This window comes from Toxorhynchites rutilus, chromosome 2 (assembly GCF_029784135.1).
Source record: "Toxorhynchites rutilus septentrionalis strain SRP chromosome 2, ASM2978413v1, whole genome shotgun sequence".
NCBI lineage: Eukaryota > Metazoa > Arthropoda > Insecta > Diptera > Culicidae > Toxorhynchites > Toxorhynchites rutilus.
In genome coordinates this window covers 324,288,655-324,316,650 of record NC_073745.1, presented here as the reverse complement: position 1 = coordinate 324,316,650, position 27,996 = coordinate 324,288,655, and the positions used below count along the sequence as shown (strand labels likewise).

Here is a 27,996-nt window from a genome sequence, read left to right as displayed (position 1 = left end):
CGAACAACCGTCACTCATCAGTATATCTTTATTTATTTATTCCATTTGATTTTGTTTGGTAGCTTTAACAAATTCACAATCTTCTTTTCATTTGTTAATAACATTGTTCATATTATACTTATGTTTGATTTTTTGTATTTTTGGTTCATCTTTTTTGTTCCTCCTACTTTATAATATCACTATGCTAGTCTATGTACATCGCCTATATCTCACATTTATGCTGTCTTCATCAGAGTTTGTTTTATCTTACATTTCGAATGCTTCTGGTTTTTTTCTTCTTCTTAATTTCATTATAATCTAAATATGTTCAACATTTGTTTTAAAGTATTTCTCGCTCAAATCCATCAACGTTTCGACTATAAATATATATACTTATTTTAACGGTACTAGTGTTTCTGCTATGGCTTTCATTTCCACTAAACTCGATAGAAAGGAGGGCGGGAGTGATATTGGTTTCGTCATTTGATCTCTGTATCCTTTGGCATGATTTCGGGCTTTTTGCTCGATAGTTGAAATCTGTGTTCAATGTTTTCGATAAATGTAATCATGTAACATAGACAGACACCCACACAAAACACATTAATTTTGTTGTTCTTGTTTTTGCTTGCTTGCTGTTGGTTAAAGATTATTGTTTCTACGAATGGTTACCGTTACCGCCCTGACTTACGCACTATGATAGGATGGATGTTATTGTAAACAGATGAAATTATCAGTATTTTTGCGAGCGTTCGAAATGAAGCGCCTCGGGTTGAAATAACAGTTTGTTTTCCGATGTGGCTCGAGGATGGAAAAGAAACTGTTTTTCTAACCCCTCCGTGTGTTAAATTTCCTGGATTCTTTCTTGTCTGATCAAACGGTGCCGTACATCATCATCATCGTCGTCCTCCTCTTGCTATTGCTGGGGTTTAGGAAAAAAATACATTTGACTCTCGACAGCGGTTTGATTTCCTCTGCCCTTGACTCTAGACTCGGCTCCCGTCGTCGTTAAATAGTTTTCCCTCCCCTAGTGGGTGGTGTTTGTGTGTATGTATAAGAAACACACCGAAGAAGCATACATACAACTGTATTTTTTGTTTGTTTGTTATCTATTTGGTGTATATGTGCATATGTGCTTGTACATGTATATTTATATATTAAACGAATTAAACCGAGTTTCGAGAAGATGAGATTTAACCCGGCTTACAACTTCCTCTAATCCTGAGAGCGTGTTATGAATATGCTAATATATTTGTTACCCCTAGCTTACGGTCTTCTGTCTGTCAATATGGCAACCGTTTTTGGGGAGCCCCGAGAAATGAGGCCGCTATCGATGCCGTCGAGGCTTGTCATGTATGTTGTCTGTTGTCTCTTGTCATCATCATAGTTTGTATGTGCCGTTGTTATTATGTTTATCCCCAACCCTCCGCTCAAGTGCCACTCACGTTCCAGACTGGAGGTACTTTAGTTGAAAACTTTGCTCTATTAAGGCGCATTAGTTGAAACAGACTGACAGCTTTCAAGCGAGAAGAGGTTCGGTAAGCTCTATGTGGTGAGAATTGAAAGGTGCTTTCATCTGCGACTGGGAATGAATATTTTTTCGTCGGGAATTAGACCCATGTAATGGAGGTGGGAGTGGTAAGGTTTGAAGTGTCAATGAAGTTGTTGAAAATGTGACAATCCGCCATCAATGGGATGCTCTTCGCATCACTCCGTGAATGAATGAGAGAGATTCTTCGCCCCTTTCGAGGATCCTAATTACAAAACAGTAAATCCTGGCCACGCGGGATGTCACCCTTGCCAAATCGCACATCGCACTGAGAGAGCTAAAAGTGCTGCTTCAAAGGGACACACCATCTCTCACTATGTCGTGTGGGATGAAGCTAGTCGTTGCTTGATCCCGTTGAATCCTGGCGGTTGGTTTTTGCCATAGCACTTGGTAAAATCCGTCGTTCCACCGAAGGGACCCAAAGTGCAGAGATTAAGCATTTCACACGGTTGGTGTTAGTCAGCTCCCTTGGCGTTGAGGGTCGCTACACACTTGGTGACTCATTTAGGGTCGTGCGGTAGCATCCTTTTCATCTCTCGAGCATATAGTGCGATGCCGGCTCGTATGCGATAAGTGGTAATCTAGTAGTGACTTTGGAAGAAGGATTTCAATATTTAATTACTTCTCTATCATTCCGTGTCGTTATGGTGTATGTTTTCCATCGTTTAAAGGCTGTTCTCATTGAGATTTTCTGTTTCCGAAGTCTCAGTTTCGGGCGGCAGGAGTAGAAAGTTAATCCCCGAAAATCCGCGCTGATTTGATAATCATGACAGTTTTATGATGCCGTCGAAATTTCAAATCGTTTCGTATACAAGTCGTATGAGCATAACGATCATTTTTACTGTTATTGCAAAGCAATTATTATTCTATTGATTATAGGTTCATAAGAGACATTATTTCATAGTATAGCAATATCCGAAAACTGTGAAAGTAAATCGCTTTGCTCGCAGATGATAAGAACATTTGCCGAGTCAGAGTGGAAAATGTTTGTTAGAAGCTCGATTCGTAAAATTAATTCTTATCTCCTTGAATCCCCAATTTCAAGTAGACAAATAGTACTGAACTCGTAAGATGGGGATGGATTCATATATTTGAATTTTTATCTGTCTCCAATCACTATGGTTTTTTTCGACGCAGGATTCCTTATTCGAGTAATTGTGAGCATTGCGAAAAATTTGCTTTTTCGAACGCTCATTGCAAAGTCATTTCTTCCTGGATTTACTAAATGTTTGAATCAATCGATTAGGGCACTTCACAAGAATTCATTATAATGAAGAATGTTATATATTTTTTGAAGCTAATATCGTACAATTGGAAAATGTCAATGTCAATTATCCAAACGGAAATCTCGCGTTTTGATTGGTCGATTAGCACAAGCAATCTGTGTTCTCCCAGTTGCTCATTCAATACAGATACGGGACTGTGTAACGAAATATGCAGGTGTATGACACGATTATCGCTATCTCACTCTACCTACTGTCATCGCATATCTCACTATCCCTCTGATGTAAAAGTTCATCATCGACATCACGATATGTCAGATGGTGGTAAATTGGTGATTCGCGATGGTGTCCACGTCTGGTGGCGACTTCAAATTAGGGCCATAATTTGTGTCCCAAACTCGTTGGTGTAATCTCTATCAGATTAGAAGACACGAAGCCGGTTTTTAAATTTTAAAATTTGATTGAAAATTTTCACATAATGTTATTTAATTACTTGAAACACGTATTTCTGACTTTCATTAAACCATATGGCTATACAATTCCAAAAGTGTTGCTGATTTTTTTGTTATAATATAAAATTGTCTTCATAAACAATTTTCGTGAGAGACTTTTTCACCACCTGCAAACAAAAATGTTTTTAATTCAAATAGAATGCTAATTTGATATAGAAAAGCTAATTTTCATTCATAATTTTAATTTTGAAAACGTTCATTCCGACTGAAAATCAGCTATTCGTTGACGCTCCCCTAAACTAGTAAACGAATCACAATGCCGCCAACGCGGATCGCTGTTTTGAAGAAAACAAATACTTTTGATGTTTGAGATGTTGGCACCAAAAACATGGCGGGTGTCATACAGCTGGAAATATGGCATGTGCTTGATTTTCTACTGATGTTCGTCACACATATCATATGTTTCTGAAGGCCAAGTGTTTAGTTTAATTTGTTGATTTTGTTGTTGCTAGAGGCTTCAAACTCGGAGAACTCATCCGTCTCTAGTTTTAGTTTTCCAAATTCACATTTTTAAGCCTCTATAATTCAAGACATCATTATCATCACCGAGGATACAAGCAAGCAGCGACAGCTCTTGTACTTAACCTAGAGAATTTCGCATTCATTGGTGCAGATCGCTAGCTTATCAGCTACCTGAAGAATAGCAAAAACTGCATCGTAAGCTTCACCCCTTGGCGATTCATTGGTCAGTCAGAAACGCATAAAAGTCGCGGTCTACCAACGAATAGTAGTCAAAACAACAAACCAAAGGAACTCCAGTGAAAAGTAGAATACAACTACATCAGCAGAAACAGGGGCATTTCCTGTTACAGCCGGTCGAATTTCCTGGCGAAAATGGATCGCTGAGCTATCTATTTTTTGAGCTTGTCACCGGCCAACGAAGGTTAAGGTTAAGTGCGATACACACATAACCTCCCCGCCAACGTCTCTTGGAATTTTCCTGCCGAAATTTGTGAAACGTCTAGTATAGGAGTAAATTGACACTATTTGGTAACAGTTTCGCTGGAAAATAATTTAATACAATTTTGAAATTACTGAATCAATCGCTGCAAATTCTTTTTTTTCTATTTCATTTGTTTATTTATTTAGGCTCATTAGCATTTTAGCTGTAACAGAGCCGGGTTTTAATCGGGTACATGTACATGTTTATGGTTCTAGAAATTGTAAAGTACACAGTAGTAGTAGCCATTTCGGCGTAAGGAATGCCCTTTCTGTTCTTCCATCGATCAGCAGACCGGACAGCGGAGATAGTTGATATGATCATTGTAGTGTTATTAATAGAAACACAGCCCGATGTTTCTTGCAGAGCAGTTGTATCGATCTTCATTAGACCGTGGATCGATCTCCATCGCTGATGATGGTTGCGTGGACGTTGTTATTCTATAACAACACAAAGAAGGTGAATTGAGGGCCCTGGGTTTGAACTCACGATCGATCGCTTAGTAAGCGAACGTGCAACTAAGTGGCTACGAAGACTCCCTAATTATTTTAGTTTCAGCATTTTCAAGGCCACAAATATACAAAAAAGCTTAGTAATGTAATTTATCAAATATATTTTTGAACATTATGAAGTGAATAGTCTAACGTAATCCTATGTCAACTATGCATTTGTGTCTCGGACACAACACAATATTTTTTTTCGAGCATTTCGGCTTATACCTCATCAATGACTTGCAACATGTTGTCTTCCAATGATTCAATCGTTGCGAGTTTATCCGTATAGACGAGAGACTATATTGTATGTAACTCCATGAAAAGTCGTCTAGAAGTGTCAAATCACACGACCCAGTCGACTTATTTACAGGTCCACAAAAAAGAGAATTATTGCTCAACCTCAATTGATCCATTGTTGTGCGTGTTTTGTGGAAAATAACGCCATATTCTCGAAACGAAGGCTCGGCAAAATCATATTCAACTCAAGGCGCGTAGAAGTATATCCTAAGGTGGGCCAATTTGCTAAAACCACTCTTCAGTCATCTTGGAAGCCTACTGTGTTTTGTTTGTAAACAAAACACAATACGCTTGTGCCCAAGCTAGCTCGTGATCAGTCTCTCTCTTTCACGCTTCAAGGAAATAATTCCCCTTCTGCTATCTTCCGTACTGTTTCATATACCGCTCCCCTAACCAACTTAGTGGCGAAACGGCCTCACCTAGTACCATAGACCCATCTTGATTCAACTAACAATAGTGACCTCTATGAATGAATGAAATGAGTTTTGACTTCTTCCAGCAGTTTCTCCGTGAACATGACATTTGGGCGTTTAGTTGCTATCCAACTCTACGACTCGACTATTTCATTTAATTCTTCCCCATCAAGTGGACTTCAATGAATTTTGAAGTGACTCCCCCCAAAATGAATTCGTTTTTCTGTCTCATGTATGACGTATGCATGTATCGATGTTTGAGTTCAACGTGGTTTGACATATACTACAGGTGAGTTAGTTTTTTTTTGTATCGTACACGAAATTCATTCACGCATATGAAACTAAATTTGTGATTTATGTTGATATGAACCCGTTTTTTGTATGTTTTTTTCACAAAATTGAACTAAAATTTTGCTTTGAATTCCTCCCAAACTACACGCTGTTGTGCACTTATCAGGTATTGGCATACCTGATAATTTTTGCATCAGATTTCAAGTTTTCGTTCGCGAGTAACGGGATTCGTGTCAGGGGGAGTAGTAGTGTAGATTGAAATCAGATTGAATGAATCATCCGTCACATCAATTAGTTTTAACCGGAAACTCAATACATCCCGAGAAGGCTTCGTGCCACGAGCAGAAATGTGTCAGGATAAGGATGAGAGTATACTGACGAACGAACGTGAAGTGAACGAAATGTGGAGGCCCGGAAAAGTTGGTTAGTTATCTGCATCGCCTGATTGTCAGAATTTGGGAAACAGAACAGCTACCGGAGGAGTAGAGAGATGGGGTTATTTGCCCTATCTTCAAGAAAGGCGACAAACTAGATTGTGAAAACTTTCGTGCATTCACCGTCCAGATTGCCGCTTACAAAATGCTTTCCCAAATCATATTCCGTTGTCTATCGCCACTGACAAACAGATTCGTGGGTGATTATCAGGCCGGCTTCATCGAAGGTCGGTCTACTGCTGACCAGATATTCACCTAGCGGCAGATCTTCCAGAAATGCCGAGAGTAGAGAGTCCCAACGCACCATCCATTCATCGAGTTCAAAGCCCCATATGATTCAATAACACTAAAAGAGCTATGGGGAATCATGGGCGAAAACGGCTTCCCTGGGAAGCTGACAAGACAGATTAGGGCTACGATGGATGGAATACAGTGCTGTGTGCGAATATCGGGTGGATTATCTGAATCATTCGAGTCTCGCCGAGGGCTTCGACAAGGTGATAGTCTCTTCTTACCTGCTGTTCAACATTGCGCTAGAGGATGTTATGAGACGAGCGGCGTTTAACTTGCGTGGTACGATTTTCAATAGATCCAGTCAATTATTCTCCTTCGCTGATGACGTAGATATTGCCGGCAGAACTTATGAGACGGTAGCAGAACATTACCCGAGACATATGTACGAAACAGAGAGAGTAGGACTGAGAATCAATACGTCTAAAACCAAATACATGTTGGATTCCGGATCTGAGCATGACAGGACCCGACTAGGTAATAGTTTAATGACCCACGGCGATGAGTTCGAGGTAGTGGACCAATTTGTTTACCTTGAATCAATGGTAACGTCTGACAATGATACCAATGCACAATGGTCCAGGAGATGCATTTAAGTGGAAGTTAGCATTTAGAACTCGACAGTTATTCTCTAGACAAAAACTGTCTTCGACAAAGTTGTTACATATGATAGAGCGCTCATTTTCATATTGCCAAAAATAGGGTGACCAACATTTTCGATGAATCAAAAAATCTAGCTTTCTTATTTTTATAGATAGATTTTTATCTCTTGAAATAACTGATATAGCGCGTTTTTTTCCTAATTTACGATCGGGTCACCATTAAAAAAACTGTTTGTTTTTGTTCTATTTTTTATATTTCAAATTATACAAACGAGCTGTCTTCGAAAGACTTTTAGAACATACTGATACAAACATTTTGCGATGCAGAGCTCGTCAATATCTCAACTTCACTCAAAGTTATTGATATTTCATCCCAAACAATACGTCCATTGCGATTTGTTTCGTGAACAGATTCACTAGACATTAGAATTCATTTTTCATTGAAAAAATATGAAATGATATATTGTTGCATAAAGTACGAATTTTTTTTTTAAACCGCTGCGCTACGCGTTTGATACTTTTTCAAGTATTTTTACTAAGTTTTAGGTAGTTCGAGCGTAAAATTTATGATACCGGCTCTTTCGAATACAAAATAGCTACCCGATATACGTTTAGGCAACTCCTGTGACACGACTCGATTAACATGTTAATCATGAAGAATTTCTCAGCCAGACGATCCAGGTGGTTTGCGTTTGATTTTATCCGAAGGCAACATCGACAGCCCTGAACTGCTACAAGAATGTCAACAAACCCATTGAGCAATCTTCAATCATAGGGGGTCTTCGTAGCCTCATTGGTTGCGTGTCCGCTACTAAGCGAACAATTATGAGCTTATAACTCAGGGCCCTCAACTGACCATCTTTAGGTGTTATTCTAGCTACAACGTCCATGCATCAATCATCATGTGATGGTGATCCCAGCCTCTCACTCCACATACGATCGGTCTATTGCATCGGTAATTGATGCTATTTAAAAATATAAAAGACGGCTGGGTAATGTCGGGGACATAACCGGAGAGACGTAGGACTACACCAAGGGGTGTCCATTATTCGAATATCATGGAGCACAGATCCCAGAATGATCAACTTTTCATGTACAAAATTACAGAAAAAAAGTCACAGGAGGGTTGTGTCCGAGACACGACCGCATAGCTGACGTAGGATTCCGTTAGGCTATCTGTTAATTTTGGGTATGTTTGAAGAATTACATCGTTAAATTCTTTGATAATGATTCGGTGCCCTGAAAAAGGCCGTTTTGTTTGGTTGTTGGGTATTGTTTGTTCACTCCACCAGTGTTTACCGAGTGATGATGACAGAAGGATGGTAAACAGTCGTTGGATGGTACGTATCAGACAAAAGATACCAAAGTGGAACGAGTTATGATGAGTACCGCTCTCTGTGATCCTAGACGAGATGCCTCCTGTGTTATGTATGGATGAAATAATGAAAAAAAACTCACCAATGTAACATAAGATAGTTACCAATACCGAACACATTTATCATTTTTTCTCAAAAGTAAAAACATGTTACTTTAATATAGAGAAATCATATTTGAAATGGAAAAGTAATTTTCTTTTATAATTTTTACTTTCTGAGTGTTTATTCAACCCAATGCGAATTTTAATTGGGACTATTTCTTCACTTTTCCAATCTTTCTCGTCGTATAAACTTTCCCTGGGTGAAAATGAACACAACAAAACAGACAGACAGCAACGACCCGTTCTTGAGCGGGAACGCACCTTGGTTTTTATGTATGAAAATTGAAATAAATCGTTTCATATATCAAGTCATTTTTACACAAATGCTACCTATACAATTTTACACTTACACTTGTGCTAATTTTTTCACAATACACGATCGGTCATTGAAATGAAATTTCACGAAACAACCAACTTTAAAGTTCCAAATTTAAATTTTATTTACTAGAATTAATCGTATCGCTCACCTTACTTGCAATATAAAAATGCCCTCTACTTTCATGTATTTGCATTGTCGATTTCCCCCAGGCAGCTTGGTTTTGATGTCTCTGTTAGGGACCCGCCGCATGTGTCGTCAATTTCGACCAATCAGAAGTGGGTATTTCCGTTAGGAAAGGGGTTGAGATTTTTCAATTGTTCGATAATTAGTTACATGATATATATTATTTTATTCAAGGTGAAAAATTGTTATAGAGTGTCGAAATCGTTTGATGCAAAAATCTCATTAATCCACCATGAAATGACTGAGCAATAAGCGTTTGCAATTGGACATTTTTCACGATGCGATCGATTTTCGTTTTTCAATTTGTACCCCCATATGTTTCCGAAGGACGTAATCCTACGTCAAAATCAAAGGATAAAATAAAACCGAGGAGGCGATTTGGCGTAGTGGTAGCATCCGTACCTCTCACGCTCAAGGTCACGAGTTCAATTCTCACTCCCGACATTCTTCCAAAAATGGAAGTAAAAGTGACGAACCATCCAAAAGTGTTGAAAATCACTATAATACAGAAAAAAATAATAAAACTTCAGCACTCAAAATAATAAACTCATTCAATCAAAATTTGTCGTTCAAATGACGTGCGGTGAAAATGTTGTAGGGGTTATTGTTCAGCCGGCAACGAACACACAGTTGATGGCAAGGATATCGTAATAGGAATTTACCGTCTGGTATCGTGATATAATTGGGCTTTGTACTCCTCATGAATAACTGTGTTCTACTAGTCAAGTCTTTCATTTGATACCCATATTGATGGGGTGATTGATGAGAAAATATGTAATCCGCCATTTTGTAGCGGTCGCCGGATTTTCAAGATCATGAAATACGCAGTTTTATAATGACTGCAGAGATAAAGCTGTGTTTCAAAATTCAAATCAAGCGGTCAACAGGAAAGGGGTCAAATTTCAATTAATGTGGTACAGCGCCATAGACAAACATGTTACATACAAACATACAAATATGTCACAGCAAAACAAAACCGTTTAAAAACTCCAACATTCTATCAAATCGAGCGAGATTAGCCACTTATTCACCCGGCGCGATGCTTCCACCGCTTTTAACACACTTCGATAGGCTCTCCTGCTCCACATCCCATTGAAACTCTTGTCTCTCACTCTTGCGGTATCGCACCGCATACATCCCCGGCAAATGCAGCGATATCTCTTACGCTGAAAATTAATTTCAAGATAGCGTCTTTCCTGCTTGGCGTCCGATGATAGAATGTGGCCAAGCCCCACAATCGCTCACTTTATATAGCCATATAGTTAAGGTTGTAGCGACCGCCTATATTTATTTATAATCTATTTTTTTGTCTCCCTCCTTCACCTTGTCCATACGTTTCGCCCGTACTCGTGGTTGCTTGCAATGAATAGCTGTGCAAATGTATGGGAAAGTAGGGAATTCTTTCTTCTTTTTTGAGCTGAAAACCCGTATTGTGTAGCATATAAACAATTGCTGAGGATATTTCCTATGAATGTGTGTATTTGGAACCAAAATCCATTCATTAATTGAAGAGGTATTAGCGTTCAAAAATTGAACACTTTCTCACACCGAAATATTGAAATGGACCTCTATATTGAAAGGTTAGACGTAGTCCTACGTCAAAACACAACAATGGAAGCCTCATATCAATAGTCCCGCTGTGTCCAACTGTGAACATTCGAACAATAGAAATATTATTACGCCGAAAAACGCGACATGTGTTGTGTATCGATAGAATAGGAATGAATACTCTTCCGCCTAAATGGCTAATGTGTAATAGATAAAAATGTTAGAGGCAAATGAACTGCAAAGTTCAAAGCCTTTTAAAAACAAAAAATCAATCAACAAAGATAAAAATGTGTATCGATGAGATAGGAATACTTTGACGCCTATATGGATAATATAACAACATGAGAGAAATGTATACGATAAATTCGGCTCTGTAACAAATGAATTGCTACTAGATGATCCTAGTAATAAAAATACACAGATGGGATAAAAAAAATTGTAAGGGGTTGCATCTAGGACACGACCGCATATTTTGGACGCAGATCTACGCAACTATATTATGCAATCCACTTGTTTACCACTTCGAATATTATTTTAGAATGCATCGAACTTTATTTAATAGATTATGTTCTTTGTTACAAATAAATTTGATGAACGTCCTTTTACTTTTGCTATGATGCCTAGGACTACAAAAATATGTGAACGTAAAAATTGTCAAACGATCACTGTATTTAACATTTCCCTCTGAAATTATTACACATCTCATGTTTACGTAATTCTCGAACCACGAAAGTTCATTCACCTCTAGTATCTGAAATGACGATTTTCCCAGGATTCTCAGTTTAAAAGTACGTTTTAGGGAAACATATTCCGGTCTGTACAACTACAAGCAAGTACAAAAGTACTCAACACAAAAAATACCCCCGTCTTGCAAGTATTTACAAAGCGGATTCCCCCAGGCACATTGATTTTGAAGTCCGTGTTAGGGAAATACAGCTCGGTGGGAACAAAAATACCCCCGACTTGCATGTATATTTGCAGAGCGGATTTCCACAGGTACATCGATTTTGAAGTCTGTGTTGGGGAAACCGTAAATCGGGACAATCAAAACTTGGCAGTTAGGGCGTTTAGATAACGCTTGACATTTTACATTCATTCAATTGTTCATCTCATGAAAAATAATATTTTATTAATTGTGATAGACGCGTAGAAATATTTCCTATCAATTGATACAAACATCTTTCCGATCTGTTAAGAAATGTTCGAGTTATAAGCATTCGGAATACGGGTAAGGTTAGCACACAAATCGGCAGAACAAATGTATGGGAAAAAAGGAAGTTCTTCCAGTTTTCATGAATTTAAACCATTTAGAGATTAGCGAATTTTAATGTATAGCATATCAAACAAATCTTAGAGAATTTCCGATACGATTGGTATGCAAATAATTAGAATTCGTTCACAGTGAAAATAGTTATTAACATAAACTTTATTTCATAAAAACGTGACCTGTTTTCTGATTTGGCACCCTTCCTGAAAGACGTAGTTCTACGTCAAAAATCCATAGAACACAACATATCCCACGCAGTGCATACCTGAGGATAAAGACGAAGACCAAAAATAAACATTTAGCACATTTTTTGACATCCTCATACATTACATTAAATCCACCCATACTGGTACGGCATTTACTCAAGCGAGAGTTTGTGTATACTATATAATACATGCCATAGCAATATAAGAGAGCAAAATGAGAGACAAAATAGATTAGATCCATATACTAATAAACTGCATTCGACAGCGTCAAACATGTCCGGGTCGCAAATGCAATTTACGACCACTGTCACTTGCGAGAACTGCCAAACTCTCAAGCTGGTGTAAATCAAGGCGCTTAACACAGTGCCAGGTGGGTCAAAATGTGAAAACCACTCTACAGCCATGAATTTACAGGATGGCATTAACACACTTCTAAAATAAAAAAATTATGAATGAAAATTTACTTTTCTATTTCGAATATGTATTCTATGCAATATAGTATTACGTAATATTGAACTGGAATATTGTCTGATGATGATTTTATATTATAATGGAGAGTTTTTGTAAATGTTGTGTGTTGTTCCAAATGGTTAAGAGAGCGTCGTGTTTTAAGTAATCGAATAACTTAAGAATCTCCATTCAAATTATAAGATTGCAAAACTGACTTCTTTAAATTTTCCCGAATTTGACGATTGTTTCGAGTTAAATATGATTAGCGAATGGGCGCACCTTGTTCCATAGATCTGCCTTGAGCTCACCGAGAAGTTTGATAGTTTGGCAATGACAGCTAAATTTGCGACACATCTTGACTCGCGGATCATATCCTCTTGGCCGGGGCCTGATTAGCACGCATTCGTGTTTACGCTCTCAGCAAACATTTTCCGTGTTTGCTTTTCACTCTCAGCAAACATTTTCCGTGTTTGCTGAGAGTGAAATAAGATCCCATCTCATTTTAAAACGTGGTGTAATATTCTCGTGCATTCTCGTGGTTGTGTGGAACTGCCTTGAAACTCAGCCGGCCGGCCTTGGTTCAATCCGTACTTGGCATTGTTTGGGATTTTTTTTTGGTACAATTCCAAGCTTCTACGAGCTCCGAAAAAATAGAATAAAATTGAACGGAAAACATATTTATAATAAGAAAAGTTGAAAGCTAATGAAGTGAGGGGGTCAAAAAAAAAAAAAGATGTGCCATGGTATACACAGCCCTTCTGATTATTTGTAAAGATGTCGCTATCGCATGAACCTCTGAAAAGTCTAAAACATGTTTTTTGACAATGTGGCGGCCGTTTGAAAAAAAAAAAAAGGTTTATCAATGGTTTTTTTCTCGTTTCCTGATTTTTTTTTGAAATTGTAAAATTTAAAAAAAACTACTGTTATTGATTCATGCGATAGAGAGATACATACAGATTGTATTCATATAAATTCGACATTAATCGGTTTAGTAGAACATGAGATATTAATGGTTGCGGCCGTACCGCATCACTAAAATGGCTATAAATCGGAAGACAATAAGATTTTCGAAAAGTCATTTCTATGCCAATGCCTAAACTTCAGAAATATGAAGAAATTTTTTTATGACTAGATTGCCTAAACACAATAAAAGATATATTTTTTGACAACGTTAGCTTGGGTGTAGATTAAGCTAAATGATGTTGGTTTGTCCGATTTTGGGTGACTTCACGCAACTAGTAAATGCGAATCGATTTTACTACATTGAAACCACATGTAATCAAGTACGAGTTTGGGTTTGTTGAAGAGCCCCAAGTCTCTAGTAACGAATAATACCATAAGGTGTTAAAAATTTTCAATTTTTTACGTTTTTTTAACGATTTTTTTCAAACAGAAATTATGATAATTGTTTGTCCGAAAAATGATCATGGTTTGTCTGGTTTTAAAAATTACCATATTTGAATGAAAAAAACAGGAAGTGGGTTATATCTATGGTATAACCGCAAGGGTGACGTAGGACTATCGTTGATTTAGAGATCATTTGTTTGAAGTTGAATCTGAATTCATTCTGAATGAATGAATATTTGGGGGACTTCGAAAACGAGAGCGTTACGTTGGAGGCACAAGGTTTTATGCATCCAATATTGGATACGGAAATATCCTACTGATGGGGAAGAATAATTTTCAGAAGCTATCCTGTTAATTGCGATTGATTGAAAAATCACAAAACCAAATGTATTTGGTCACAGTGTTACATGGATAGAAAACATTCAAATAAACTCTTTCACATGAATGTAATTTTAAATTCCCAGAGGAACTGGCAGATTATTTTCAGTAACGATTGGATATTTCCACATTTTCCTCGATACTGGAAGCCCACCAGTGGTTAATGCTAACTCGATAACCATCTGTTAATAGCACTTGATTGAAACATATTTGGTCACAGTGTTACATGGATAGAAAACATTCAAATAAACTCTTTCACATGAATGTATTTTTAAATTCCCAGAGGAACTGGCAGATTATTTCCCGGATCTTTCTCGATGCTAAATTGCATCCGAATGGAAAGAATTCCGCGCGTGTATGTGTGTGTAGCGGCTGCTTCGAGATCTTCCCGGGGAACCGTTTGTGGCATCACTCTCCTCCTGATGGATTCCCTTCTGGCCTAAGGTGCACAAACAGTCTCTTGGCGGCACCGTTCATCCGCGCTTTCATGATAAACGAAGAGCTTCACCACAACAGCGACAACATGCTCCAATCGCTGTTCAATTTGAACTGAGTGGATTTCCGAGCGGCGCTCGCTTTTATACCGATTGGTGATTTCAATAGCCTGTTTTGAAAGCAATTTTAAGACTATTGAAACAAGGTTTTGGATCAGAAAGTAACAAGCATAGAACGCGTAGACATTTTATCTTTCGAATGAAGTGTTTATCATACCATTTCGTTCAGTTGTTTAGGAGCTATTTACGCTCAAAATCTCGGTCTCCAGCGTAACGCTTTCGTTTTCGAAACTTTGATTTTACACCCCGGTATAGAAATGAAAGACGTAGTCCTACGTCAAAAATTATAGGAGGTTGTGTTCAAGACACGCTGTACGCTGTAGTTCAATTCAAGTCGCTTGTTTATAACTGCGAATATTATTTTTATAATGCTACGAAATTGTAGAAATAACCATTCTACCAGTTTGATCGCCCTGAAATATTTTTTTTCTTGTAGAATCATTTAACGATAATTGATTGATGATTCATTCTTGTGCTCGCAAAACAATACATGCTCGAGATAAGCGCAGCTGTCATCTTTAGTGGAGAAAGTTTTGCTACTGGCAAGCAAAAGCAAATCACTTACAAAATTTCAGAACGACATTTACTTTCTTGGTGACTAAATAAACGAAATAAACTCTTTCTGTTAATTTCAACAACATCGAAAAGAATGGCACTGCTTCATTATAATCAAGTTTATCGCAAATGCAATCCTAGTTTAAGGGAGTTTTGCAACTGGAAACTGGCAAAAAATTAATAACTTATTATAACTTATTGAATAACTTGGTATTCCCCAAATAATTTTTTGGTGCACAACCTTAACACCTGCTTCGCCATAGCGTCAGTTCAATGCATTGATACAATGTAAAAGGCTCCAACAAAACCTTTATGATGACGGAAAACAAACAATATCAACTGCTTGGAAAAAGGCTGAATATTTGACTCAGCAGAGATTCATTACTAATATCCTAGCGCAAATATTCCCCTCCCGCTATCTCCCCTCCTTGCCTTCACGCTCGGATCCAAGGCGCGTAGAAGTATATCCTAAGGTGGGCCAACTTGCTAAAACCACTCTTCAGCCATCTTGGAAGTCTACTGTGCTTTGTTTGTAAACAAAACACAATACACTAGTGCCGAAGCTTGCTCGTGATCAGTCTGTCTCTTTCACGCTACAAGCAAATAATTCCCCTTCTGCTTTCTTCCGTGCTCCCCGCTCCCCTAACCAACTTAGTGACGAAACGGCCTCACCTAGTACCATAGACCCGTCTTGCTCGGATCGACGCAATACGTATGCAAAACGCACGGACGTACACACACAAATATCCATATATCGATAGCTTGAAGCAATTAAATATGCACACACTTATCTCCGTTTTGGGCTCTTCTCAACAGAAGTCCCTTTTGTTAATATTGCCGGTCTAGATAAGCTTAGCTGTCATCCTTTGTGGCGAGAGTTTTGTTACCGTCATGCGAACCCAAATCACAAAAATTCCAGATCATTTATTTTCTTGGAGAGCTGACGATAGCCTAGCTTGATGATTCCCCACACAATAGTGTAGCTAAGAACGTTAGTGCGATGGCGTCAGTTCGATGCAATTATTGCAATGCTAGAGACATCAGCGAGTTAGTCGCGTCCACAGCTCAATCCGAAACTAAGACATGTGAGACTTTAAACTTCTTCAGTTCATTCGTCTCTCTTCCACTCTTCACCGTCCAGCTCGCCCAGCAACGATGTTGTTCAGTCTGTGTCCTCACGAAGAATGAAAGTTTGCCTCAGCGAGATACACTGTTTATACTCTAGGCAAATATTCCCCTTCGTTCTTCTTATTTTCCTTTGTTCACGGAGACTTTAAGACTTACGATTTCCCCTCCGTTACTCGTCCATATATTGCCCGTTATTGGCGGCTCTGTTCGGGAAAGCACACAAATGGACAGAACAAATGTATGGGAAAATGGAAACGCTTATAGTTTTCATTAATTTTAACCATTTACACATCATGGGGTTGTAATGTATAACATATCAAAATCTTAGGGAATTTACGATTCGTTTGGTATGTGAATCGCCATAATCCTTTCGCGCCAAAAATAGTTATTAACGTTAACTTTATTTCATAAAAACGTGACCTGTTTTCTGATTTGGCACCCTTAATGAAAGACGTAGTTCTACGTCAAAAAATCAAATTTTCAAGAAGATGTTGAATTTCTCATTGCTTGGATTTACTGTCATCATATTGATTCATTACTAATATAAGCTTCCTTCAGAGTATTGCCTTTTCTTGGACATTTTAAAAGTAAACAGCACTCAATACAGAAAAACTTTATTGCTGCTTCGTGCGACGAACAACCAGACAAAACAAACAAACTGCTGTGCGTCAAACGGTTGCCATAGTAATCATGTGGACAAACCAACATCAGCGCATCGGACAAAGCATGATCAGAATTGAGGTCATCGAGATCCATGAATTACATGATGTAGATACATAAATTTGATACAAATGGTGTGCAAGCATAATGTTTACAATATTTGTAAGTGTTATACTGCCGTTCTACGCATAGTTGTCCCATGTTCCAAAATCAGCAACTCAGAAAATTTCGTTTTCTCGCATATTTGCTACCAGAAGCTTTAAGCTTTTCAATTTAGGAATACATCGGGTTTTTTTATAAGTACTATACTATTGTTTAATGAAATGTATGAGATCCCCTCACTGAATCAAATTTTTTTTTTGTGTTTTTCCGAAAGATTTGCAGTGACCCTCTCCCACGAATAGAACATCTCAGACAATTTCAACATGAATAAGTATTTACTATAAGAAAGATTCCTACTGAAGATAGGGGAGAATCCAACCAAGGATTTTCCAACAGGAACGATGGAATTTTCCATACTGTGCAAGTGGACAATTCCCTACACATAGCAGGTAGCCAGTAAGTTAGTTCTAACGTTTCTAGAGTTCTGTACATCCTCACAGAGGGATTGAGGATTAGAGAGAAAAAATAAAAGAGTTGATAGTTGAACATCGAGAAGAACAGTTGTTTCTCTCGATAGAACAAAAAAGAAAAGTGCCCCAGACCGCTCGGGCGCTACAGATTATGCATAGAAACATCGTTTTATGAAGAAATGAGTGATCTGCAACACCTTCGCATAATATAAATCTCATTGTTATTAGGTATTAGGCAGGCCTGCTGAAAGTGTGACATGAAATTCTCGTACTTGAACCGACTTATTCGATATAGATTTACAAAAAATACATGGTGGGACAGTTATGAATAGAACATCAACATGGGACAATTGAGCTTGATGTTGTTTTGTCAAAAGTTGGGAATAAACTATAAGTTTTTTGGGTTTTTTCGAAGGATTATGCATAAAAACAACGTTTTATGCGTAGAACGGCAGTATAATCCAGAAAAGGTCTGAATGCGTACAAAATAATCATCTGGTGATTCATTAAAAATTAGCTCTAATGAGGGGCGTATTGACACCAATAGAAGGTTGGTGTAATAAACCTTTAAAACATGTGAATCCGTAAAAATATCCTATAAAACTACTGTAAATCCTAAAAAACACAATTTTATTTATATTTTCTGTAGCACTTGAATTTTTGATTTGACACAGGTGCGCTGAATTAGAGCATTTAAAAAAGTGAACAATGATCATATTTTCAACTGGACAAACCAACATAATTTACCTTATAATTGAGTACGCGACGTGACGTAATCTGTACTATGTTAAAGTTGAACACAAAACAATCCACATTTTTAACAGAGCATTGGTTTTGATAATAAAATGCAATGATTTTGAGCGTTCCTCGTTTGTAAGTCTCGTAATAATGCAATGGCCATGAAAACTGCAAAACTTTTAGTGGTTCATAAATATGATCACGTCTTTTGGTCTGTTCTAATTCTGTCAATTGATCAGAAGACGAGCGCTCACTCAGCTTGAGATTACCAAAATATACAATTTTTTCTCTATGTTTCATGTTTCGCAGTTTTTTACTCGTGCTAGCATTTCCTAGTCAACTTTAGTGACAGTCACAAATTATAAGTGTAGAGATACGATTTATTTAAATGAGCGCCGTCTTATGATGGTCACGACATTTTTCTGCCCTGAGTTGGACAAATAGTAAAACAATGTCATAGGTCCAATCAAAAAATATAAATGGGGGCAGCTTACTCTAGAGTAACCCATAAAAAACACGCATTCTTCCCCTAATCGCAATGTGATTACCTCTCGTTTCTTTATGTTTTCTCCATACGAAATACGATCGATAATACAGGTATGTGACTGAAAATCTGAATTCCTTGTGTTTTGTATTTTTTTATTTACCATTTTATTGCCATAAAATGCATAAATTATCATCAAATTTGGTATACTAGAAATGTATTTCTTCCTAGCCGACATTGACAGTTTTCGTGAAAATCTGGAGCTGTGAGCGTATTGAAGAGATGGACAAAAGATACCAAGGAAGATTAGGCGTGAAAGTGATGGTGAGTACTATTGAACGTTTCTAACAGACCTTCCAGATGCTCAATCACACGTCTTGAAGAGGTACAATGTTCATCAGAAGTATAGAGGTTAGGGTGGCAGCGAAAATGGTCATGTCAAATTTCAAAAACCGACCATGTACATTTTGTTTATTGGTTCAAAAAAAATGATCTGTGCAAAGTTTCAGCTCAATCGGACATGATTTAGAGGTGCCTCAAAGCGAGTATACTCGGAAGCCTTCAAATGCATAATTAGATCCAAGAACACACAAAATTAGTAATTTCAGAAATGGAAGAAATGGCTCCATCATTGTTGAGTGTGCAACTGGAGCTAATATAGACAATGTGAAAGATGACATCGAAAGCAATTTGGGTGAGAAGTATAGTGCTGTTGTTCCCATATCGGTGCCTAGATTAAAAATCGTGGGCATGAGCGATCAGCATTCCTCCGATGTTTTCATTGATTACCTCCGAAGTCAGAATGAAGGCATCGAAATAAAAGATGTAAAGGTTTTAAATGTGTACGAAAATCCACGCTTCACCTACAATAAGTTTACTGCTGTAATTGAAGTAGATGTTGACACATATAACTGTTTATTGAACGCGAAAAAAGTAAATGTGAGGTTCGATCGGTGCTCCGTAGTTCCTGCGATTAATGTATTAAGATGCTTCAAATGTGGAGAATTTGGACACAAGAGCACGGATTGCAAACAAAATTTTGAAACGTGCTCAAGGTGTAGTCAGAAACACAAGACATCTGAATGCTAGTCAACTGTGTTGAAATGTGTTAATTGTTTGAAAATGAATAAAGAACGGAAATTGAATTTGGACGTCAATCATGCCGCATTTAGCTCTGAATGTTTAGTATATCAGAGACTTTTTGATTTGAAAAAAAAGCAGCTAGCATTTCAATAAATAGCAACCAGGTTCCTGAAGAATTGTGAACCAATATTATATTTTGTATTTAAATATTGCGGGACTGTCAACAAACTACGTAGCGTTACGTCAGATTGTTTTTTTTCCAATTCGTTTATTTGTAAGGCTCAATCGCATAAGCTTTGCGGAGCCGCTAACTCAAGTTTTGTTTTTACAAAAATTTCATCTTAAATCTATGTTTAGTAGGTTTCGACCGATTACTCGCGGTTTACTCGAGGTTAGAGGGGCAACAATTTTTGTGGGACGGGTCAGGTTAGGGATATGGATATGAGGTATCATTGTCTCAACCGAGGGTTGCCGCACGCACTGTAGCATTGTGCATAATGACCAGGGATAGCATCTGGTGTTCGACTAGCTGTCGAGGGTGGGCGACGGTGAGATGAGGGGACAAGACAAACAAACTAATAACGAAAAAGAAAAAAAACACAAAACCATTAAATTCTTATACTAGACCGTTTCACAAACATATAGATCAACTGCATATAGCAGATGTCGCGAGTTCCCAACACGTCTCTAACAGGAACATAGGGTTGTCTTCCTTGGACCTCAAGGGCATTCAAAAGGTACTCTCTGGCTGCGTCATTATCCATACATTGCCAAACTGCGTGATCGATGTCATCGTAACCGTTTCCACACCGACAGACATTGTTTTGAACAAGATTTATTCTGTGGAGGTGCACATCTAGCGAGTAGTGGTTGGACATAAGTCTACTCATTACACGAATGAAGTCACGACTTACGTCCAAACCTTTGAACCACGCTCTCGAAGAAACTAAGTCAGATTGTTGAGGAAAAGCGTCCATTTCTAGTCCTTATGTCTGAAACACACATTGTTGAAATAGAATCATTTGATCAGTATAGTATTCCGGGATATAATGTTGCTGCGTGTTTATCACATTCTAGGCACACTGGTGGTGTTGCTATTTATGTCAGAGAATCAGTTCAATTCAATCTTCGCCTCAACGAAGTTGTTGATGGTAACTGGTTCTTGGGCATTACAGTTGAACATGGCATGAAGATGGTTAATTTTGGTGTTTTGTATCATAGTCCCAGCTCAAGCGACTTGCGTTTTGTTGAAATTTTAGAAAACTGGCTTGAAATGTTCCTTGACTCTAGCAAATTGAATATATTAGCTGGTGATTTCAATATTAATTGGCGTGATGACTACAATTCGAACCATTTGAAGCGTGTATCCGATTTCTTCAATTTGAAACAAACAGTACATGAATTTACGCGCATTTCCAGGCACAGTAAAACTTTCATTGATCATGTTTATTCCAATTTTGATACTATTTACACAGTCACGGATACCAATTTGAAAATAACCGATCATGAGACTTTAATTATCAATATTGTAGATAATCTCGTGGTAAACGAAGATGTTGTGAAATTAAAGTGCGGGAGGAAATATTCGAAGCATGCTGTTTCGAATCTCGTAGTGAGAAGCCTGGATTTTCCATTCGAGGTCGGTAATTTAGATGAATCATCAGCTGTTCTAGCTAATACCTTGAAAGAGTGTACAAATCGGCTTGTTACGCAAAAATTTGTTCCTATGAAATACTCGAACAGCTGGTACAATTTGGATCTTTTACGCCTTAAACGTGAGAGAGACAGATGGTACAAGAAATTTTGTAGAACAAATGATGGAAATCATTGGAATATGTACACAAACGCGCGCAATATATATTCACAGTCGATTAAGAAAACTCGTTGTGAATAAAGGGTGTGTCACATCAAATTGCATCACGGAAAAAACGCTGTAGAAATTCGCCCAGTAGACCGATCCTTTTGAAAATTTTAGACAGTAAAATAAAAACTGTTAAACAACTTTTGGCATTTTCTTTTTATTCATACTTCGAGCCCAAGCCCGTATGCTCGCACCTTCCTCTTTACCCCGTCCATAAGGTTCTGTACAACGTCAGGTTGTAATTTTTTTTTAACAGAAATCCATTTTCTCTTGAAGTCCGCCTCCGATTTGACAACTTTTGGGTTCTTCCGGAGGGCCTGCTTTATAATCGCCCAATATTTCTCTATTGGGCGAAGCTCCGGCGCGTTGGGCGGGTTCATTTCCTTTGGCACGAAGGTGACCCCGTTGGCTTCGTACCACTCCAACACGTCCGTTGAATAGTGGCACGAAGCGAGATCCGGCCAGAAGATGGTCGGCCCCTCGTGCTGCTTCAATAGTGGTAGTAAGCGCTTCTGTAGGCACTCCTTAAGGTAAACCTGCCCGTTTACCGTGCCGGTCATCACGAAGGGGGGGATCCGCTTTCTGCAAGAGCAGATCGCTTGCCACACCATGTACTTTTTGGCAAACTTGGATAGTTTCTGCTTGCGAATCTCCTCCGGAACGCTGAATTTGTCCTCTGCGGAGAAGAACAACAGGCACGGCAGCTGACGAAAGTCCGCTTTGACGTAGGTTTCGTCGTCCATTACCAGGCAATGCGGCTTCGTCAGCATTTCGGTGTACAGCTTCCGGGCTCGCGTCTTCCCCACCATGTTTTGCCTTTCGTCGCGGTAAGGAGCCTTCTGAACCTTGTATGCACGCAGGCCCTCCCGCTGCTTGGTCCGCTGGACGAATGAACTTGACAAATTCAGCTTATTGGCGACATCCCGGACCGAACTTCTCGGATCACGTCTAAACTGCTTAACTACGCACTTGTGATCTTTTTCACTGACGGAGCATCCCTTTTTGCCGTTCTTCACCTTCCGGTCGATGGTTAGGTTCTCGAAGTATCGTTTTAGTACTCTGCTGACCGTGGATTGGACGATTCCCAGCATCTTACCGATGTCCCGATGTGACAACTCCGGATTCTCGAAATGAGTGCACAGGATTAATTCATGACGCTCTTTTTCGTTCGACGACATTTTTCCAAATTTACGAAAAATTGGCAGTGAAGCATGGCCAACGTGATCTATATACACTCTTATCTGATTATAAGCGAAAGCTGAAGATATAATTCCTAAAAATTAAATTTCTACAGCGTTTTTTCCGTGATGCAATTTGATTTGACACACCCTTTATATTCAGAGGAAGATTGATCTGCATCAAAGCAACAGCAAGGAGTTATGGAAAATTTTGAAATCTTTATTAAAACCTAGTAATAGCAAACCGCGGTCCATAACTTTTAATGGCATACTTGAACAGTCTGAACAGGCTATAGCATCTAAGTTTAACGATTATTTTGTCAATAGTGTTTCATTGATCAATCAGTCCATTGAATTGGTTGATGAACCTAAAGAAATAAAACAGCCGGTTAACAGTAGTTGTAGATTTGAAAGTTTTCACCCAATTACATTAAATGAACTTAGAACTATTTGCTTTTCTTTAGGAAAAACGACTGGAGTGGATAATGTCAATGCTAGAGTTATTCAAGATTGCTTTCATGTCATCGATCACATCTTGCTGGACCTTATTAATAAATCTTTGCTAACTGGGCATGTGCCTAAGGTGTGGAAGGAATCTTTAATAGTTCCAATTCAAAAGGTTGCTGGAACGATTAAAGCCGAAGAGTTTCGTCCCATCAATATATTGCACACGCTAGAGAAAATATTAGAAGTAGTCGTTGCTGGAATATTTAAATTGCAATGCTTTGCTAATACCAGAACAATCGGGATATCGGGAAGGTCATTCCTGTGAAACCGCATTGAACTTGGTATTAGCAAAATGGAAAGAGAAACTAGAGTGCAAAGAGAATATCATTGCTGTTTTTTTGGATCTAAAACGCGCTTTCGAAACAATTTCTAGGCCCTTTTTGTTGAACACGATTAAGCGCTTTGGATTTACGAGTACTGCATATAAATGGTTCGAAAGCTATTTAAATGACAGAACTCAACGGACTATTTTTAATGATGCAATTTCGAATCCCCTAGGGAATAATCTTGGAGTACCTCAGGGAAGTGTATTAGGGCCCCTTTTATTTATTATGTATATCAATGACATGCGAAGAGTTTTACGATTTTGTGATATCAATCTTATTGCAGATGATAATGTGTTATTCATTGCAGCTAATGATTTAGATCAGGTCGTTTTACATTTGAATGGAGATTTACATTCTTTAAGTAGCAATTGAAATTGAACATAAGTAAAACTAAATATATGGTAATCTCGCGAAATCGTTTAAATGAAAACGTCTCCATCGTTATTGATAATGAGACTATTGATCGAGTTCGGGACATTAAATATCTTGGCGTGATTATTGATGACAAACTCAAGTTCAACACTCACATTGACAATGTCATCAAGAAAATTGCCAAGAAGTATGGAATCTTATGTCGATTGAAAAACAATTTAACTATTTGCAGCAAAATACAGCTATACAAATCAATCATCTCTCCTCATTTAGACTTTTGCTCTTCCATTTTATTTTTAGCCAATGACACACAAATATCGAGATTACAGCGCTTGCAAAACAAAATAATGCGGTTGATACTAAAATGTAACAGATTCACTTCCTCATCTTTAATGTTGGACGCTCTGCAATGGTTATCCGTGAAGCAAAGAATTGTTTATTTAATTATGGTGTTCATTTTTAAAGTAATTAACGGTTTGCTGCCTCGATATTTGTGTGATCGAGTTGAAAGAGGAAGTGACTTTCATAGTTATAACCAGGGTTGCCAACTATAATTTGAAAAAATCAGGAAGAATGAAAATAAAAATCAGGATAAATTAGAATAGCTCATATTGGATTGTCCGAAAAGTTAATGTCGATTTTTGGGAAAACAAAAACATCATTTTCAATCAAATCATTATAATTTAATTTTATATCCATAGTTCTGTTTCACAATCTTTCGTCATCTTTCACACAGCTTAAATATTCTATCCTTCCAGAACATGTTTTCTTTATCGTCGATAACTGCTGCGAGCCATACATGTGAGAAACAGGTTGCTTGGTAGTAGCTCATAGTAATCATCATAATCCATTTCAAATTCCACCAGGAACAGAGTATATCTTCTTTCGGGCGAAGACCGGATATGTAAAATAATTAATAAGCATGGTATAAATTCTCGCATAAGCGGAAATGCTAGTGTTTCGCCTGACTTTTTGATCGTTTATATTTTTTCCGAAAAACCTACAGCATCACTATAGTCATTTGCAGAGAAATCAATATTCAAATTTTCACTGAATTCATCATCCATGCTTTGGAATAAATCTTTACTCGACAAATGAGAAAAGCATCCGCAGTGGAAGTGGACTTATTGAATTTTTCCTAATTCTCATGATGTTTAGTACGGTTAAAGATATATTTACCATAGTCCCATCATTAAAGTTCATTCCACTTTGAATCAGACGAACCAATTACATATAAAATCTTTTTATATTGACTGTGGATTAAAAAATTTTCTACTTAGTAATTTTATTACATTTTATTAAACATTATTTTCAATAAGGCAATGTTGTTCCTTAAACTCAATCTCGTTGTAATTTCATAAATTCGTCGGACAATCTGGTTTCATGAATTTTTTAGCACTGCTTTGGAAAGCCACGAGGGTAGAGATAAAAAAAAGTTAAACACACAGTTTAACTTAATGTAAGATATATACAAGGGCGAACCGGAGAACTATCATGACAGAAAACTTTGGCATAGTGTATTTATCACGAATAATGTCAAGAGTACAAAATTCAGGAAAAATCAGGATCATTTCAGAAAAATCAGGATAAATTGAGTGTTCGTCAGGATATCAGGGAGCATGCTAAAAAGTCTGGGAAATCCTGAAAAATCAGGAAGGTTGGCATCTCTGGTTATAACACTAGAAACGCGAATGAAATAAGAACACCTAATTTCTTGTCATGTGCTTCACAAAATTCGTTGTACTTCAAAGGAATAAATGTGTTCAACTCGATGCCAAGACATATTAAATTCGCAACAACACTTACAGAATTTAAGAGGCACTGTATTTCACATGTAAAAGCTGTGTTCTCATAACAGCTGAACGAGTTTTTGTTTATTTTTATGACGAAGATCTTTACTGACGAAGTTTTATACGAACGGATAATTTAATGTGGACAATTTTTTTGCAGTTTGTTTTCAATGAATCTGACGAAGTTTTTTTTGAACGGATTATATTATGTAGATTATTTAATTTTATTTAAATAATCTTTTTTTAAATTTGTATTGATCTCTATTATGTCTGTCATGATCTTGGTGATGATGGACTATTTTTTTTATTTTGTCGTTCTTATAGTTGTATTAGTTTAAAAAAAATAAAAGTAGTCTACAAAAGTTTGAGCGTCGCGCGCGAGACACAGATATAAAGGATATTAAATTGAAAGTTTTTTTTATGTGCCGGTCTAGGAATTTTTCGTAAAGGAAATTTTCTCGATTTCTCTGAATGAGGGTGTTCACAGTCAATCTAAAACAAGGCTGGCGGTTGGACTTGTGCTCTGGTGGACCACTTGGCTCTGTGGCGGACATGACTGAGTATTGGCTTTTTTGGACATTGCAATTTTTTGAACTTTTATCTGTAAATAAAATCAGTTCGTTTTTCATGTTTGCTAAACTGATTTCAATGTTGAAAAAAAAATTAATTATCTTTTAGATAACTCGTCTTGCTCAAACCTCTGTAGGGGAAGGAGGCGGGACCATCATCATCATCATCATCATTAAAACTTTGAGCGCTTTGAGGCACCCCTAAATCATGTCCGATTGAGCTGAAACTTTGCACAGATCATTTTTTTGAACCAATAAACAAAATGTACACGGTCGGTTTTTGAAATTTGACACGACCATTTTCGCTGCCACCCTAACCTCTATACTTCTGATGAACATTGTACCTCTTCAAGAGCGTCGGAAAATTAAATACAAATTTCCGAGTGCAGTCTTTGAAATTTAAGCGCAATTGTATCGCTTTGGCAGAAAACGGTACCTGTTTTGGAATCAAATATCAATTAGCGCAAAAATAGGAAAGCTCCGTTCAAATCTCACCCTTTTTTCTCTTGTATCGACGAAATGCCAACTTTTTCCCTTGTCTATGAAAGCACATCTGGAACTGCCGTTTTTCCCATGTTCATTTCGCATACACGCGGTGGCTTAGGGGGCGGGGATCCGTTCACTCCAAATTCGATTTATCCGCTTACCATTTATGAGTTTTTCATCCGCTTTCATCGTCTACGCTGTTTTGTTGTTATTACTCTTCCACCATGTGTTGGACACGGTTGGTTCTGGGTACATAATTGGATTTATGTCATTTTCGTTGAAATTTTCAAGAACTGGTTTGACATTATTGCATTGCCAATTTGTTTTCACGTCACGGTTGTAAGTTTGAATGAGCACAGACTTTGATCATTATCATCCGCTAAGCTGCTGGCCCTGTTTCGGCAGCTGCCGACTAATTCTAAATGGTTTCAGCGTCTATTTACACCCTGTACAATAGATACATACATTATTCTGCACGACGACGCAATTTTCGCGATTATCTAGTTCAAATTAAAATCCTCTAGCCTACATCCTTACATCCTAGACAAACTTGCTCATTTGTCGTGTTTTTGCTCAAATCCCGTCACATTGCACAATCCTTAGTTTTGTTTGTTCATTGCGGAATTACTTACACAAAGTTGCTTCCTTCCTAATTTAATCCCCAAACCCACTTGCTTGTAGTCCGACGCCCTCTTCTCGTCCTTTGGCACCCATCGTTCGGTCGCCGCATCTACAGGTGGTTTATTCCGGCAATGCTGGCTCTTGGCTGGCTTTCGCTGCTGCTGCTGCCACTACTGCTGGTCCGAGGCTCGACTCGGCGACTCGTCCGGCACCTGTTGGATTAGAAGCGAAAGAGAAAGAGGATAATGAGAAGGATGGAATGACGGCGCTGACTTTTGGGCGGCTGTAAGTGGGCTTCATGTGAGGAAAAAAAAG

At 38.0% G+C, this 27,996-nt stretch overlaps 1 protein-coding gene across 4 annotated transcripts in view; it reads right to left on the bottom strand.

Annotated features, from left to right (window-relative positions):
• Window positions 1-13: 13 nt before the first annotated feature.
• LOC129771077 (5-hydroxytryptamine receptor 2B-like) overlaps window positions 14-27,996 on the bottom strand; it is a 396,880-nt gene continuing 368,897 nt past the window's right edge. For all 4 annotated transcript variants that reach the window (XM_055774387.1, XM_055774390.1, XM_055774389.1 and 1 more), the window contains one exon: window positions 14-27,893. The gene's annotated coding sequence lies outside the window, so the exon portion shown is untranslated. The remainder of the gene's footprint in view (window positions 27,894-27,996) is intronic.